This window comes from Oncorhynchus nerka, linkage group LG7, assembly GCF_034236695.1.
Source record: "Oncorhynchus nerka isolate Pitt River linkage group LG7, Oner_Uvic_2.0, whole genome shotgun sequence".
In the NCBI taxonomy this organism is placed as follows: domain Eukaryota; kingdom Metazoa; phylum Chordata; class Actinopteri; order Salmoniformes; family Salmonidae; genus Oncorhynchus; species Oncorhynchus nerka.
The window spans coordinates 69,356,512-69,369,780 of record NC_088402.1 but is presented as its reverse complement, the minus strand read 5'-3'; the positions used below and the strand labels follow the sequence as shown (position 1 = coordinate 69,369,780).

Genomic DNA, 13,269 nt, shown 5'->3' with positions numbered 1-13,269 from the left:
AACATGTGCTGCCAATGCATGTTAATATGAACACGTGCAAACAAAGTAAATGAACATTTTCAAACATATATCAATATGAACATGTGCAAACAGAGTATATATCAACCTCCACACCCAAGTGACAACCCACTGGGCACAAACTGGTTGAATCAATGTTGTTTCCACGTCATTTCAACAAACAAATTCAATTTGATGGATATTAAATCAATATGGAAAATTGATTGGATTTGCAAAAAATCATCACTGTAAAGACCTTTTTGGGAATGTTTGTCTATTTTTCACCCACTTTTTTAACCTTCATCCAATGACATTGTTAAATGTTTTGTTGATTTCACATTGAATTCACGTTAGTTGACACCTCAATTAAATGTAAATCAAAACTAGACGTTGAACGAATGTCTGTGTCCAGTGGGAAGCGCTAATCAATTCAATACAGAAAACACTTACACACTCGGGTCTATGATTGACACGTCTCTTTCATTTCCGCTCTCTCTTTTGTTCTCTCCGATATATGTTTTTCCAGGGACGGTCACATGTTCTGTGTGCTCCTTAACCTCTGATCTGGGGAAGTTCTCACATGCATGGTGCTGTGCTGTGTGTCCAACCCCTCCCTTATCTCCACACAGAGCCAAGTGGGGCAGAGGTGGAGGAACAGCCAGGGCAAGGGGGTCGGGGACGTTTTTTTCCCCAGGGCCGGTTGTTGTGCAACACTTGACATTGATCTGGGGCTGATGAGCAATGACACTGCAGTTTACTGGTGTTAAACAGCCGTACAACATGCCTCCTTCCTTTTCACTCTCTGCTGTGCCTGGATTCCCTAGTAATACACACATTGTTGTTGTTTTCCTCTTTCTCTGGTGCATTATGAGTGGTCCCACCTCCTCTCTCTCCTCTTTTCCTTTCCTCCCGCTGCTCCTCTTTTCGTCTCTCTCACTTCTCTGTATGTCTTTCACCCAACCAATCATTTTGCTGCAGTTAATAAGGAACCTGCATGTAGTATTTTGCGTCAATATTACATTCCAGTGTTCTACAAAACAATGACAGAATATTACAGTTTCTCTGTTGATATGGCCCAATGTGTAGTGGGTTAACAGTTGGAAGAAAATATGAATCAACACTCATGAAATGGGCTTTATGGAGAGACTGGCTGGATATACAGTTGAAGTCGGAAGTTTACGTACACTTAGGTTGGAATCATTAAAACTCGTTTTTCAACCACTCCACAAACTTCTTGTTCACAAACTATACTTTTGGCAAGTTGGTTAGGACATCTACTTTGTGCATGACACAAGTCATTTTTCCAACAATTGTTTACAGACAGATTATTTCACTTTATAATTTACTGTATCACATTTCCAGTGGGTCAGAAGTTTACATACACTAAGTTGACTGTGCCTTTAAACAGCTTGGAGAATTCCAGAAAAGGATGTCATGGCTTTAGAAGCTTCTGATAGGCTAATTGACATAATTTGAGTCAATTGGAGGTGTACCTGTGGATGTACTTCAAGGCCTACCTTCAAACTCAGTGCCTCTTTGCTTTCCAAAAGCCTGAGGGTACCACGTTCATCTGTACAAACAATAGTACGCAAGTATAAACACCATGGGACCACGCAGTTGTCATACCGCTCAGGAAGGAGACGCGTTCTGTCTCCTAGAGATTAACGTACTTTGGTGCGAAAAGTACAAATCCATCCCAGAACAACAGCAAAGGACCTTGTGAAGATGCTGGAGGAAACAGGTACAAAAGCATCTATGTCCACAATAAAAACGAGTCATATATCGATATAACCTGAAAGGCCGCTCAGCAAGGAAGAAGCCACTGCTCCAAAACCGCCATAATAAAGCCAGACTACGGTGTGCAACTGCACATGGGGACAAAGATCATACTTTTTGGAGAAATGTCCTCTGGTCTGATGAAACAAAAATAGAACTGTTTGGCCATAATGACCATTGTTATGTTTGGAGGAAAAAGGGGGAGGCTTGCAAGCCGAAAAACTCCATCCCAACCGTGGCGCACGGGCTGGCAGCATCATGTTGTGGGGGTGCTTTGCTGCAGGAGGGACTGGTGCACTTCACTAAATAGATGACATCATGAGGAAGAAATGACACAAACAACAACACAGAGTTGAATAAACAAACATACAGTCAATAATACAATAGATTAAGTCTATATACAGTGTGTGCAAATGAGGTAGGATAAGGGAGGTAATAAATAGGCCATAGTGGCGAAATAATTATAATTGAGCAAATAAACACTGGAGTGATAGATGTGCAGAAGATGGATGTGCAAGTACAGATACTGGGGTGCAAAGGAGCAAAATAAATAAATAAATAACAGTATGGAGATGGGGATGAGGTAGTTGGAGGGCTATTTACAGATGGGCTATGTACAGGTGCAGTGATCTGTGAGCTGCTCTGACAGCTGGTGCTTAAAGCTAGTGAGGGAGATATGAGTCTCCAGCTTCAGTGATTTTTGCAGTTCGTTCCAAGGCGGCCAAAGTAGGAATTGGCTTTGGGGGTGACCAGTGAAATATACCTGCTGTAGTGCGTGATACGGGTGGGTGCTGCTATGGTGACCAGTGAGCTGAGATAAGGCGGGGCTTTTACCTAGCAGAGACTTATAGATGACCTTTAGCCAGTGGGTTTGGAGATGAATATGAAGCGAGGGCCAGCCAACGAGAGCATACATACACATTTGCTGAGTAGAGTGTTGGAGGCTATTTTGTAAATGACATCGCCGAAGTCAAGGATCAGTAGGATAGTCAGTTTTACGAGGGTAAGTTTGGCAGCATGAGTGAAGGATGCTTTGTTGCCAAATAGGAAGCCGATTCTAGATTTAATTTTGGATTGAAGGTGCTTAATTTGAGTCTGGAAGGAAAGTTTAGAGTCTAACCAGATACCTAGGTATTTGTAGTTGCCCACATATTCTAAGTCAGAACCGTCCAGAGTAGAGATGCTGGACGGGCGGGCAGGTGTGGGCAGCAATTGGTTGAAGAGCATGCATTTAGTTTTACTTGCATTTAAGAGCAGTTGGAGGCCACGGAAGGAGAGTTGTATGGCAGTGAAGCTTGTCTGGAGGTTAGATAACACAGTGCCCAAAGAAGGGCCAGAAGTATACAGAATGGTGTCGTCTGCATAGAGGTGGATCAGAGAATCACCAGCAGTAAGAGCGACATCATTGATGTATACAGAGAAGAAAGTCAGCCCGAGAATTGAACCCTGTGGCACCCCCATAGAGACTGCCAGAGGTCCGGACAACAGGCCCTCCGATTTGACACACTGAACTCTGTCTGAGAAGTAGTTGGTGAACCAGGCGAGGCAGTCATTTGAGAAACCAAGGCTGTTGAGTCTGCCGATAAGAATGTGGTGATTGACAGAGTCGAAAGCCTTGGCCAGGTCGATGAATACAGCTGCACAGTATTGTCTCTTATCGATGGCGGTTATGATATCGTTTAGGACCTTGAGTGTGGCTGAGGTGCACCCATGACCAGTTCGGAAACCAGATTGCATGGCGAAGAAGGTACAGTGGGATTCGAAATGGTTGGTGATCGGTTTGTTAACTTGGCTTTCGAAGACCTTAGAAAGGCAGGGTAGGATAAATATAGGTATGTAGCAGTTTGGGTCTAGAGTGTCTCCCCCTTTGAAGAGGGGGATGACCACGGCAGAGAGGTTGAATAGGCTAGTAATAGGGGTTGCAACAATTTCAGCTGATAATTTTAGCCCAGCTGATTTGTAGGGGTCCAGATTTTGCAGCTCTTTAAGAACATCAGCTGTCTGGATTTGGGTGAAGGAGAAATGGGGGAGGCTTGGACAAGTTGCTGTGGGGGGTGCAGGGCTGTTGACCAGGGTAGGGGTAGCCAGGTGGAAAGCATGGCCAGCCGTAGAAAAATGCTTTTTGAAATTCTCAATTATCGTGGATTTATCGGGGGTGACAGTGTTTCCTAGCCTCAGTGCAGTGGGCAGCTGGGAGGAGGTGCTCTTATTCTCCATGGAATTTACAGTGTCCCAGAACGTTTTGGAGTTTGTGTAAGGGATTTCTTCCATTGACGAAAAGGCGGACCAAAGCGCAGCGTGGTTATTCTGATTCATGTTTAATTCAAAGATAAACACAACAAAACAAGAAACGTGAAAACCCAAAACAGACCTATCTGGTGCAAACACAGAGACAGGAACAATCACCCACAAACACACAGTGAAACCCAGGCTACCTAAGTATGATACTCAATCAGAGACAACTAATGACACCTGCCTCTGATTGAGAACCATACTAGGCCGAAACATAGAAATACCCAAATCATAGAAAAACAAACATAGACTGCCCACCCCAACTCACGCCCTGACCATACTAAATAATGACAAAACAAAGGAAATAAAGGTTAGAACGTGACAGTTTGTGCTTCAGGATGCAAATTTCTGTTTGAAAAAGCTTTCCTAACTGCCTGTGTATATTGGTTCCTGACTTCCCTGAAAGGTTGCATATCGCGGGGGCTATTTGATACTAATGCAGTACGCCACAGGATGTTTTTGTGCTGGTCAAGGGCAGTCAGGTCTGGAGTAAACCAAGAGCTATATCTGTTCCTGTTTTTTTTTTAATGGGGCATGCCTATTTAAGAAGAGGAAAGCACTTTTTTTTTATTATTATTATTTATTTTACCCCTTTTTCTCCCCAATTTCATGGTATCCAATTGTTGTAGTAGCTACTATCTTGTCTCATCGCTACAACTCCGGTACGTGCTCGGGAGAGACGAAGGTTGAAAGTCATGCGTCCTCCGATACACAACCCAACCAAGCCGCACTGCTTCTTAACACAGTGCGCATCCAACCCGGAAGCCAGCCGCACCAATGCGCCGGAGGAAACACCGTGCACCTGGCCACCTTGGCTAGCGCACACTGCGCCCTGCCCGCCACAGGAGTCGCTGGTGCGCGATGAGACAAGGACACCCCTACCGACCAAGCCCTCCCTAACCCGGGCGACGCTAGGTCAATTGTGCATCGCCCCACGGACCTCCCGGTCGCGGCCGGTTATGACAGAGCCTGGGCGCGAACCCAGGGACTCTGATGGCACAGCTGGCGCTGCAGTACAGCGCCCTTAACCACTGCGCCACCCGGGAGGCCTGGAAAGCACTTTTAAAGAATAACCAGGCATCCTCTACTGTCGGAAGGAGGTCAATATCCTTCCAGGATCCCCGGGCCAGGTCGATTAGAAAGGCCTGCTCGCTGAAGTGTTTTAGGGAGCGTTTTACAGTGATGAGGGGTGATCGTATGACCGCAGACCCATTACGGATGCAGGCAATGAGGCAGTGATCGCTGAGATCCTGGTTGAATACAGCAGAGGTGTATTTGAGGGCAGGTTGGTCAGGATGATATCTATGAGGGTGCCCGTGTTTACGGATTTGTGGTTGTACCTGGTAGGTTCATTGATAATTTGTGTGAGATTGAGGGCATCAAGCTTAGATTGTAGGATGGCAGGGGTGTTAAGCATGTCCCAGTTAGTTCACCTAACAGCACAAGTTCTGAAAATAGATGGGGGGGGCAATCAATTCACATATGGTGTCCAGGGCACAGCTGTGGGCAGAAGGTGGTCTATAGCAAGCAGCAACGGTGAAAGACTTGTTTCTGGAAAAGTGGATTTTTAAAAGTAGAAGCTCAAATTGTTTGGGCACTGACCTGGATATTAATACAGAATTCTACAGGCTATCTCTGCAATAGATTGCAACTCCACCCCCTTTGGCAGTTCTATCTTGTCGGAAAATGTTATAGTTAGGGATGGAAATTTCAGGGTTTTTGGTGGTCTTCCTTAGCCAGGATTCAGACACGTCTAGGACATCCGGGTTGGCAGAGTGTGCTAAAGCAGTGAATAAAACACATTTATGGAGGAGGCTTTTAATGTTAACATGCATAAAATCAAGGCTTTTACGGTTACAGAAGTCAGCAAATGAGAGTGCCTGGGGAATGGGAGTGGAGCTAGGCACCGCAGGGCCTGGAGAAACCTCTACATCACCAGAGGAACAAAGGAGGCGTAGGATAAGGGTATGGCTAAAGGCTATAAGAACTGGTCGTCTAGTACATTTGGAACAGAGTGAAAGGAGCAGGTTTCTGGGCACGGTAGAATAGATTCAAGGCATAATGTTCAGACAAAGGTATGGTAGAATGTGAATACAGTGGAGGTAAACCTATGCAGTGAATAACGATGAGAGAGATATTGTCTCTAGAAACATAATTTAAACCAGGTGAGGTCACCGCATGTGTGGGAGGTGGAACTAAAGGGTTAGCTAAGGTGTATTTAGCAGGGCTAGAGGTTCTACAGTGAAATAAGGCAATAATCACTAACCAAAACAACAATGGACAAGGCATATTGACATTAGGGAGAGGCATGCGTAGCCGAATGATCATAGGGGTCCCGTGAGTAGCTAGGCGGGCTGGAGACACGGCGATTCAGACAGCTAGCGGGCCAGGGCTAGCAGGTAAGGAAGGGTCTTAGAGGGACGTCGTGACGGAAGAAGTCTATTGTAGCCCCCACGTGCGGTTACGTCGGCAGACCAGTCGTGATGGATCAGCATCACTTGAGTGACTGAGGGATACAAAGTACATTGAAAGCAGGTGCTTCCACATAGGTGTGGTTCCCTGAGAAACTCCTTAGCAATTAATATCTCATCATGCTTAGGGTCATGAATAAAAATGGCTCAAACCCCATATGATGACAATGCCCCCATCCACAGTGCACAAGGGGTCACTGAATGGTTTGATGAGCATGACAACGATATGAACCATATGCCTTGGCAGTCTCAGTCACCAGATCTTAAACCAATTGAACACTTATGGGAGATTCTGGAGAGGCGCCTGAGCATTTTCCAACACCATCCACAAAACACCAAATGATTGAATTTGGTGAATTTGGAAGAAGAATGGAAGAATGGTGTCGCATCCCTCCAATAGAGTTCCATTTACTTTTCAAATGTATGCAAAGTGCATTGAAGCTGTCCTGGCTCGTGGTGGCCCAACGCCACATTAAGACACTTGGGGGCGGATTCTTGGACAGAGATTCATTTAAATCAGGACCAGGCTAATTCTACTTAAATTAATCCAGATTTAAAAAATGGCTTTCTGAGACTTTGCTTAACTTCAGACTCATTAGTTCTAGACTAGGGAGTCCCAGGCTAAGGTAAATAAGGACTACCCAGTTCATTTTTGTGAAGCCTAATTAGATAAAAAATGTGGACCTTCTAAAACCAGGGATGGGACATTAATACATAATCTTACTGACACTTGTGGCTGCTTTGCATGATGTATTTGTGGTCTCTACCTTTTTGCCCTTTGTGCTGTTGTCTGTGCCTAACAATGTTTGTACCATGTTTGTGCTGCTACCATGTTGCGTTGCTGCTTTGTTGTTGTCTTGCTGTGTTGCTACTATGCTGTGTTATCATGTGTTGCTGCCATGTTGTATTGTTGTCTTAGGTCTCTCTTTTATGTAGTGTTGTGGTGTCTTGTCGTGATGTGTGTTTTGTCCTACATTTGTATTTTATTTTAATCCCAGCCCCCCTCCCCAGGAGGCCTTTTTCTCCTTGGTAGGCCATCATTGTAAATACGAATTTGATTATTGACTGGAATTGGAGCAAGTCATCTAAACCAAACAATGGACTGAGGTAAAATAAAACTTAAAAAATAAAATAAAACCCTCAAAGTGAATTGTGTCAAATAACCCAATTATCGAGAACAAACAGAATGATTCATCAACAGAAAATAAGAAAAAGAATGCCTGGACCACCATTTGTAAAGAATTGAACTCTAATAAAGTTTTTTAAAAATCACAAAAGGATGCTACAATAACTTCAGACAAAATGCTATATTTATTGTTGCCTCACTTTTACAAATCACTTTGAAATGTTAGTTTTCTTGCGTAATAACACAGTGGGGCCTAAATGTATTTGTGACAGTAACAAACTCCTGAGTGGTGCAGTGGTGTAAGGTGCCATAGGTGTCACTACAGACCCGGGTTCGATCCCAGGCTGTGTCGCAGCCAACCGGGAGACCCATTAAGTGTCGCACCATTGGCCCAGTGTTGTCCGGGTTAGGGGAGGGTTTGACTGCCCGGGATGTTCTTGTCCCATCGTGCTCTAGCGACTCCTAGTGACGGGCCGGGTGACTTTGTGTCGCCAGCTGTACTGTGTTTCTTCTGAAACATTAGCGCTGCTGGGTTAAGCAAGCAGTGCGGCTTGGAGGGGTTGTGTCTTGGAGGACGCGTGGCTCTAGACCTTTGCCTCTCCGGAGTCCGTACGGGAGTTGCAGCAATGGGACAAGACTAACACCAATTAGATATCACTAAAAAGTAATACAAAAAAAATTATATTATTTTTTAAATGTAACAAAACAATATCATACAATATCATTACGAATAATTTCTATAGTATCTTGTCTTTCTAAGGTCCTGTGGAAAAACATAAAAATCAACTAAAAGAAGACAAATGCTGTTGCTCATAGGGAGTGTTTCAAGACTGGTGGCTGACCCCCTAGTAAGACCACAGACAGGTCAGATTGGGGACCATTCCAATCCTCATTTAGTAGGAAAAATTCTTTCAACATGTGCCATCCCCGGACTGCAGGGAATATGTAATGTTGTAAGTCATGTCTTGCACTCCCATAATAAAACATAATGCAAGGAACTCAACTCTAGAAGAAATAATGTTCTCTAATGCAGCAATGTCATCATTTTCTAGAGGCTGATGATCACCTTAGATTGTAGGGGACAAGACAGGATGAAGGACAAATCACTACATCTGCAGCAGCCAGGAGGGAAGATTGTGTCACTAACTCGGGCTGGAAGACAAAGACAGAAGCTGAGCATGCATGAAAAACTGACCATGGAATTTCATGAGTGCAAACTAATGTATTTAAAAGAAGAGCATGACACGAAGATGCACATCCTTCATGTTGAGTTGTCTATGAAGGAGGAGGAGAGAAACATGAAGCAGCAGTAGTACCAATCTTCTTCTCAAATAAGCACCAGTTCGGGGTCCCGGTATTTCCATTTGTGAATAAAAAATGTTTTGGATATTACTTGTTTCAATCACCTGAGCTGTCTTTGTTGGGAGAAGTGCTGCATAGCAAAAGCATCTCTGCAGGCGAGTCCATTTCTGTCATTCTCTGCCTCAACCATGGGAACCATCCTCATCTTCAATGCGAGGATATGGGCAGCCATACTGTTTGGGGTAATTGCGAAGCACTGCTGTTGGAATTATGACAATGCAGCGTCTTCTTGGTAGAAAGCGCAATGTGTTTCTGAGACACTGGAAACAACTCTTTCATACACCAAACGTGCGCTCCACTACACCACAGGTGCCGATATGAGCTTGGTTGTAGCGTTGTTGCTAAGGTCCTATTACATGAAGATGAACCTTCCCCTAAGAGAGTCAGATGAAAGCCTTGGCTCAAGCAAATAAATTATGTCAACAGCATTTTCTTTGTACATACGGAAATTGTCACACAAATTGATTTCATCAAAATCATTCAGAGGGTTGCTCCTGTCTATAACTGCCTTTCTGCCTGGCCTTGATGGTGCTCTGTGATCATCATTGAAAGTCCAGGCAATCAATTTTCCTCCATTGCCAAGGTCAACCTGGGGACCAACATCCATTTATCTGAAGTTTAACCTGCCTCTGGCGAGGTTTCATTTAAGGCTTCACTTAGATCTAGATTAAGGCCATTTCAGTTAGTCCAGTTTAAAAGTGCAATTTAGTCTATGGTTAGGCTTAATCTGTGTCCGCAAAACCGCCCCTTTATGTTGGTCTTTCCTTTATTTTGGCAGGTACCAGTTTTTTTTCACATAGTTGATTATGTGTTTATTACCAGGATGATTTGTGTTGTATTGTTTTTCTCTATACTTTATCTCAGAGGAAGGGTTATACGTAGATAGGTGAGAATCCTTTTCAGACAAAGCTGCTGCTTGTTAATGTTCCTCGAATAAGTGGAAATTGTCTATCAAACATTTCCCTTGGGTTAAGTGGGCTGGGAACTCACCCAAGCCGCCTACAGGCCTGTATAAAATGAAGTCAGCATTTGTAAATAAGGCATAATGCAGCAAGAGGTCACAATAAGTGTTAGGATTTATGAATATGTCATATCATTGATAATTAAATGGTAAATGATTACTTTTATAGCGGATAGAGCCTCTATTTCAATTCATTTTAAACTTACTACATTCACCATGAGTTCAAGTTCAAGACAGCATTCATAGAGTCATGGGCCTGGTCAGTGAGCTTTTATTTGCTTTTCCAGCTGGACTCACTGTGGCTCTGGGGCTTTTTAAATAGGACAGTCTGGGATATGTGCCCTTGTGGTGAACACAGTAAAAGCAGAACAGTAAACATGATGGACTGAAAATTTCAAACGTCCTTTGTGCATCATCCTTTAATACACATTTCACTCACCATCAAGAGCACTGGGCAAACGGGAATTTCCACCAATGGAGGTGAATCCAGAGAATTTGTGGCTTGTTTATGTTCCAGTGGAGTCTGCATTCGGGAGAGAGGATGCCTAGTGTATGGAGGGGGTGTGAGCATGGGGTGGAATTTGAGAAGGAGAGAGTGTCTCCTGTTCCTCAGTTGCACTGTGTTTACACAGTGGACACACCCCTGACCCAGGAACCACCACACACCCCCATGCCTCACTTCCCCCACATACACTGATCCGCCCCTCAGACACAAAGCCACAGGGATGGCCTAGATTCCTGCACGTGCAGACGCAGGCACATAAAGGCACAGGGAAAATATTACATGCCTGTTCTGTTGCACATGCGACCCACATACCTTGCCAGATGTTAATTTACATGTACACATAGCACAATGGTGCTCACGCCAAATTCACACACTCCATCATATGCTATGTGTATGAGCATGTTGAAAGACTAGACTACTAACAATTGCCTACACATTCACACACATGTATACGCCCACACAAAGTATGCAGACAAAGCTTCATGCGGTCACTGTTACACACTGAGCCCCCTCCTCCACACTACACACATCTCGCCATCTGCAGAGTGCTTTGTGAGGAGAGTTCTGGTAGGTTCGATTTGAGAGACACACCCAGGTCGCAGGAAACCATCCGAGTGGGGCCCATGTGACTCTACAACAACACCACTTTCCAATGAGTGATGAGTGAGCATGTGTCCTACTGTTCACAATATGGCTTTGAGGAACCACTTGGTGCTATAACACATCTAATAGCCTACTGGTCAAAGATGTGGCTCTGGTTTAAAGGTCTGACATTTTCTATTATTTGTAAGTGAAACCAACCTACCCAAGCTCAGCTCGCAGCCTCACACATGATCACTGACAGACAAAGAGGCCTGACAGTCATTCCTTCAGACTACCTCCAGAAAGGCATGTGCCCCAAGTTAAGCTCTATATCAACAACAACACTGGGCTGCATACAAAATCAGTTTCCCTAACCTCTTGATCCCCCTCCTCTTCGGGAGTTGGCATTCGTTTTCAATGCAGAGAGGAAGAGAGGCTTTGATGCAGCCTTTGACAATGTATAATTCATAACCAGAAACACTTTACATTTTTGTATCCACATTATTAATGTCTCTTTCTTGCGATATAATCATAGATCACTGTAGAAAAACAACAACATTCCCCAATTCTCCTTTTAGTCATTATGAGAAATCCCCAAATACACATACATAATTCCAAACTTCACAACAGCCGAATTGTTTAGCGCTTAGCTGGTTTTCTATGACGTCAGGACACACCCCTACATGGCAGGGGGCATCGTCTTCAATAAATTCCGAGGAGTTCTATTCGACCAAAAAGATGAGACTGTCATGCTCCTGTCCAATAAAAAGAGAGATTATTCTTACATGTTTGTTATGATTGGTTGCTTGTGGTGCTATACTTACAGATATACCTTTCTGCTGAGCTATGGGGCGGGACAACGCAGAAGTGGTGGTCGTAGCTATTTATGGGTAGATTAAAGATTTGCCTCCGTATGGATTAATGTAAGTTGTTTTACTAATACGTTTACAATTAGGTCCTTATAACATGCAAACGTTTTAAATACATTTGATAATGATCCATTGACTTTTAGTAATATGTGTTTTGATGCGTTTGAGACTGAAAAGAATGGTTCGCTCGCGCAGCGCTGCACGCTTTTGCTGGCGCTTCGCAACTGCGCGGCTAGCTCGCGGCATTTTAGCCAGCTAGTTTGTTAATATTTTAACATGCTGACAATGTAGTTATTGAATGTAATTTTACTGTGTTTAATTTGGAAATGTTGGTGAATAGTATTGTTATATACTTTACGAGCTACTTAATATGGCTACCTAGCTATCTTGCTACAATATTACTTGTTAGCGAGTTATACTCCTAACGTTAGCTATTTTGTTCTGCATAATACATGTTTTGATTTATCGTCTTTAGTCATAGCTAGCCCGTTACGGTTACGTAAAGTTTGTGTGATCCATTGCCATTTCTTTCAGTTTAACACCAGAAAAGTTTCCATTGAACGAAGAATACGTTCACCAGCTACCAAACATTTGGAAAATTCTCGACCTGGCTTCAAGTTTAACAGTCCCGGAGACCCTACCCAGCAAAGTAAAGAAACGTGACATGCCACATCAGGTATGAACATAACTAGTATTATGCAAACTTGGTAAAAAGCTAACTAACGTTAGTCACAAACTCGATTCATCCAATACAGCAGGGACTGTGATGCAGCTAGTTGAGGAACGCTCTACTCCTTTCTCTTATCGAGGCTGAATTGAGTTTTGATATCTGGTCGCGGGATTTTCTAGCAACAACATTAAGTGCGGTTACATGCACACAAAATAGATTATTTTGTATAGTCTGATTATTATAATAGTTAGATTAAAACGTTTACTTTGCAAGAAGAACCTAATAATAACTTTTTACATGAACACATCTGGAATCAGGGTACCTGATGGTAATCTGATAAATGCAGAAAATAGGGCTGAGTGATTAGAGTTTTTTGGTTTCGGTTCGATCATTTTTTTTAAACATCAAATGCATTATGTGGGTTGAATGCTGTAACAAGACAGAATAAAACGGGTAATAAAAGTCCCATGATGGTAGTTTCTGTTTTGTACACCAGCTTCAAAAAGCATAAAAATACAATATTTTTAGTTATTGAAAATATATTTTAACAGCGATTTAAATGGTACAATGATTCTTTACATTTGTTTTCTCACAAACTGAAATTAGGTAAACTATTTGAATTTTAGCAACTAGGAAATGGCAGTGATTTTTCTGCCTA

The 13,269-nt window shown here is 43.2% G+C and overlaps 1 protein-coding gene across 2 annotated transcripts in view; it reads left to right on the top strand.

Moving 5' to 3' along the window:
• The first annotated feature begins 11,902 nt into the window (after nt 1-11,902).
• LOC115132270 (vitamin D3 receptor A) overlaps nt 11,903-13,269 on the top strand; it is a 101,691-nt gene continuing 100,324 nt past the window's right edge. For both annotated transcript variants that reach the window (XR_003864052.2, XM_029664728.2), the window contains exons 1-2: nt 11,903-11,995; nt 12,476-12,617. The gene's annotated coding sequence lies outside the window, so the exon portion shown is untranslated. The remainder of the gene's footprint in view (nt 11,996-12,475; nt 12,618-13,269) is intronic.